Here is a 5,358-nt window from a genome sequence, read left to right on the forward strand (position 1 = left end):
TATGTAGAGTGTTGAATGTGAAGGCTGCAGGTAGTGGGAACACTAAGTGTTATCTTGTCCAATGTCTGGGAGAGAGCATGTGTTTGAGTTTGTGCTTGGGTGGGAATATGTTTGTTTGTGTGTTTGTGCCGATGTAGGTGTGTGTCACTTTCCTGATAAACCCAGAACTGCTGAGTCCCACACAGAGCAAAACAAGGAAGAGCCCTGTATTCTCTCTCTGTGTGTTATCTGTTCACAAGCCCAGAGCTGTTGATACCTCTGCTAGTTACCTCATACAGAACAGGTCTAGTCCAACACACACACACACACACACACACACACACACACACACACACACACACACACACACACACACACACACACACACACACACACACACACACACACACACACACACACACACACACACACACACACACACACACACACACACACACACACACACACACACACACACACACACACACACAGTATATGGATGTGGATAAGGGCCAGTTCAAATGGCACCCTATTCCCTACATAGTGCACTACTTTTGACCAGAGCACTATATAGGGAATAGGGTGTCATTTGGGATGCACACCAGGAGTTAGTGAAAGGAACTGAATGGGCACTGATCCAAATGGGTGGATTTCTAGTCGGCCTAAAGGGACAGACAGAGGGAGCGAGGGAAGGAGAAAGAAAAGAGAGTTGGGTATAGTGGAGGGGAGAGTGGGGTAAGTTGAGGTTTTACATTCAGCATCATTCCATCAAGTGAAATGTAGTATTCTTTCTAACATGTATTTCAGGATGTGGTGTATCCCTGGAAATAAGCAGAATTCAAATCATAGGTTGGCACAACTTAGCCTGGTTATGGGGTAGGTTGACCTACGAGACAGGGTACGTTCAATTATAAATTATGCGTATGGTTTCCTAGAACATGAGTGGCTCAACTTACCATTTTGGCTGAACTTACCCCTCTCCCACAGAGACATAGTGAGAGAGGGAGAGATACTGCAGGGGACAGACACATAGTGAGAGAAGGAGAGATACTGCAGGGGACAGACACATAGTGAGAGAAGGAGAGATACTGCAGGGGACAGAGACATAGTGAGAGAGGGAGAGATACTGCAGGGGACAGAGACATAGTGAGAGGGAGAGATACTGCAGGGAACAGAGACATAGTGAGAGAGGGAGAGATACTGCAGGGAACAGAGACATAGTGAGAGGGAGAGATACTGCAGGGGACAGACACATAGTGAGAGAGGGAGATATACTGCAGGGGACAGAGACATAGTGAGAGAGGGAGATATACTGCAGGGGACAGAGACATAGTGAGAGAGGGAGAGATACTGCAGGGGACAGAGACATAGTGAGAGGGAGAGATACTGCAGGGGACAGAGACATAGTGTGAGAGGGAGAGATACTGCAGGGGACAGAGACATAGTGAGAGAGGGAGAGATACTGCAGGGGACAGATACATAGTGAGAGAGGGAGAGATACTGCAGGGGACAGAGACATAGTGAGAGAGGGAGAGATACTGCAGGGGACAAGACATAGTGAGAGAGGGAGAGATACTGCAGGGGACAAAGACATAGTGAGAGAGGGAGAGATACTGCAGGGGACAGAGACATAGTGAGAGAGGGAGAGATACTGCAGGGGACAGAGACATAGTGAGAGAGGGAGAGATACTGCAGGGGACAAAGACATAGTGAGAGAGGGAGAGATACTGCAGGGGACAGAGACATAGTGAGAGAGGGAGAGATACTGCAGGGGACAGAGACATAGTGAGAGAGGGAGAGATACTGCAGGGGACAGAGACATAGTGAGAGAGGGAGAGATACTGCAGGGGACAGAGACATAGTGAGAGAGGGAGAGATACTGCAGGGGACAGAGACATAGTGAGAGAGGGAGAGATACTGCAGGGGACAGAGACATAGTGAGAGAGGGAGAGATACTACAGGGGACAGAGACATAGTGAGAGAGGGAGAGATACTGCAGGGGACAAAGACATAGTGAGAGGGAGAGATACTGCAGGGGACCTCTCTCTCTCTCTCTGTGTGTACCTCTCTCTCTTTCTGTTTGTACCTCCCTGTGTACCTCTCCCCTCTCTCTCTCTCTCTCTCTCTCTCTCTCTCTCTCTCTCTCTCTCTCTCTCTCTCTCTCTCTCTCTCTCTCTCTCTGTGTGTGTACCTCTCTCTCTCTCTCTCTCTCTGTACCTCTCTCTCTCTGTGTGTACCTCTCTCTCTGTGTGTACCTCTCTCTCTCTCTGCACCTCTCTCTCTCTCTTGATACCTGTTTCGTCTGTGTGTGTGTGTGTGTGTGTGTGTGTGTGTGTGTGTGTGTGTGTGTGTGTGTGTGTGTGTGTGTGTGTGTGTGTGTGTGTGTGTGTGTGTGTGTGTGTGTGTGTGTGTGTGTGTGTGTGTGTGTGTGTGTGTGTGTGTGTGTGTGTGTGTGTGTGTGTGTGTGCTGGAACTGCAGATAAGGCTGAAGGATTTCAGACTAACTTTCTCGCTTTCTACTGCAGTGACAGTGGAGATTGTGGAAGACGAGAAAGGGAGCAGAAAAATAATTCAGACCACCCAGAATCTTCCGGAACCTTTTTCAACATTCTGGTTCTTTCTGCTCCTGCCTCCGTGGCTGTGTCATTTAGTGGTGGAACAGCGTTGGACGGATGTTACGTTAATTTCTGTCCCCTGCTGAAGGTTTTGTTGCTTCTTGGGCACACTATTTGTCAGTTCCTAATTGAAAATGATTTTCTGACATCTCCGACACCCCGGGAGAAAGGAGTTTCTCCTCTGTTCTCTCTGTTCTCAGTGGTTGTTAGTCTTGTTGTGCAGTAAAGTAAAGCTCAGATGGTACAGTAGTACTTTAGAAAGGAGGGGTTTTCTCCTCCAGGGACACTGAGCCTTCACATCAGGATATGCCAGACGGCGACTGTTTGCTAAGAGAGAGAGGGAGAATCTGTGTGCGTGTGTGTCAAATTATTTTTGACAAATTCCTTTAATGAAACAAAATGAAATGACATTTACTGGGTCTCTTTGTCACTTCAGTAGTCCTCCATCCATCAAGTACTACTCTCCACACATTGTGTGTGCATGCGTGGGTGTGTGTGTGTGTGTGTGTGTGTGCGTGAGTGTGTGTGTGTGTGTACGTGTGTGCTTGCGTGTGTGTGTGTGTGTGTGTGTGTGTGTGTGTGTGTGTGTGTGTGTGTGTGTGTGTGTGTGTGTGTGTGTGTGTGTGTGTGTGTGTGTGTGTGTGTGTGTGTGTGTGTGTGTGTGTGTGTGTGTGTGTGTGTGTGTGTGTGTACGAGTCAGTGCGCTGTAAGAGCCGTGGCTGATGGAGCAACACTCTGGTTAAATGAAATCGTTTGTGGGTTTGGACACATTGAGGACATCCACATGATCATGTTATTGTGCCTTAATCAATGTCTCGGGGGACATGACTGTGATTGACACATTGGCTTTAATGATTGAAGTCAAGGCAGTGGGTGGACGGTGATATAACTAACACACTGTGCCAGACCAAGGGAAGGTTCCACCACAGATGTCCAGGAAGACTGAGCTACAGCAGGTCTTCATAGGGATCAGTGGGACTGCAGTCTCCACTGATATCAGCTGGGGGTTTTATAGGGTCCGATCACACCACAGAAGTGCCTGTAAAGCATCTTAAAGAGAGAGAGAGAGAGAGAGAGAGAGAGAGAGAGAGAGAGAGAGAGAGAGAGAGAGAGAGAGAGGCAGAGGTACACAGAGAGAGAGAGAGAGAGAGAGAGAGAGAGAGTACAGAGAGAGAGAGAGAGAGAGAGGTACAGAGAGAGAGGTACAGAGAGAGAGAGAGAGAGAGAGAGAGAGGGCATTATCGCTATCTTTATAGTCCCTCCCTTCCTCCCTCCCTCCCTCCATCCTAAACAACACCTTTCTTCAATAGATTGCCTTTCTCCAGTGAACACTACTTCCTAAATGTCAGAACTGCCTCACTGCCGAGAGAGAAACTGGAGTGAATGAAAAAAGAAAGAAAAGTTCCCTCTCTGTTTCTGTTCTCTGCTCTGCTGGTGTTGTGAAGCAGAGAGAATGCTTTTCTCTGCATAGTGACATTGAGGCGCAGTGTGTATTTGTGTGTGTGTGTGTGTGTGTTTAGAACAATGTGTGTTGGTGTGTTAGGAACAGTGTGTGTGTGTGTGTGTGTGTGTGTGTGTGTGTGTGTGTGTGTGTGTGTGTGTGTGTGTGTGTGTGTGTGTGTGTGTGTGTGTGTGTGTGTGTGTGTGTGTGTGTGTGTGTGTGTGTGTGTGTGTGTTCAGAACAGTGTGTGTTGGTGTGTTAGGAACAGTGTGTGTGTGTGTGTGTGTGTGTGTGTGTGTGTGTGTGTGTGTGTGTGTGTGTGTGTGTGTGTGTGTGTGTGTGTGTGTGTGTGTGTGTGTGTGTGTGTGTGTGTGTGTGTGTGTGAACAGTGTGTGTTGTGTGTTAGAACAGTGTGTGTTGGTGTGTGTGTGTGTGTGTGTGTGTGTGTGTGTGTGTGTGTGTGTGTGTGTGTGTGTGTGTGTGTGTGTGTGTGTGTGTGTGTGTGTGTGTGTGTGTGTGTGTGTGTGTGTGTGTGTGTGTTTAGAACAGTGTGTGTCATCCTGGAGAGTTGACCCTTCCTTTCTAAGAGACAGAGAGAGAAAGGAAAAGATATAGAAGTAACCTGAAGCTGCTCCTTGAAGGGCTCATCTGCAGCTGATACATTCAGAGGGGGACTTAGACATGAATGATATGTACCATTGATTCTTTAAGAACATAACTTAGACATGAATGATATGTACCATTGATTCTTTAAGAACATAACTTAGACATGAATGATATGTACCATTGATTCTTTAAGAACATAACTTAGACATGAATGATATGTACCATTGATTCTTTAAGAACATAACTTAGACATGAATGATATGTACCATTGATTCTTTAAGAACATAACTTAGACATGAATGATATGTACCATTGATTCTTTAAGAACATAACTTATAAATGAATGATATGTACCATTGATTCTTTAAGAACATAACTTAGACATGCATGATATGTACCATTGATTCTTTAAGAACATAACTTAGACATGAATGATATGTACCATTGATTCTTTAAGAACATAACTTAGACATGAATGATATGTACCATTGATTCTTTAAGAACATAACTTAGACAGGAATGATATGTACCATTGATTCTTTAAGAACATAACTTAGACATGAACGATATGTACCCATTGATTCTTTAAGAACATAACTTAGACAGGAATGATATGTACCATTGATTCTTTAAGAACATAACTTATAGATTAATGATATGTACCCAGTGATTCTTTAAGAACATAACCTATAAATGAATGACATGTACCCATTGATT

This window comes from Oncorhynchus gorbuscha, linkage group LG18, assembly GCF_021184085.1.
Source record: "Oncorhynchus gorbuscha isolate QuinsamMale2020 ecotype Even-year linkage group LG18, OgorEven_v1.0, whole genome shotgun sequence".
In the NCBI taxonomy this organism is placed as follows: Eukaryota; Metazoa; Chordata; class Actinopteri; order Salmoniformes; family Salmonidae; genus Oncorhynchus; species Oncorhynchus gorbuscha.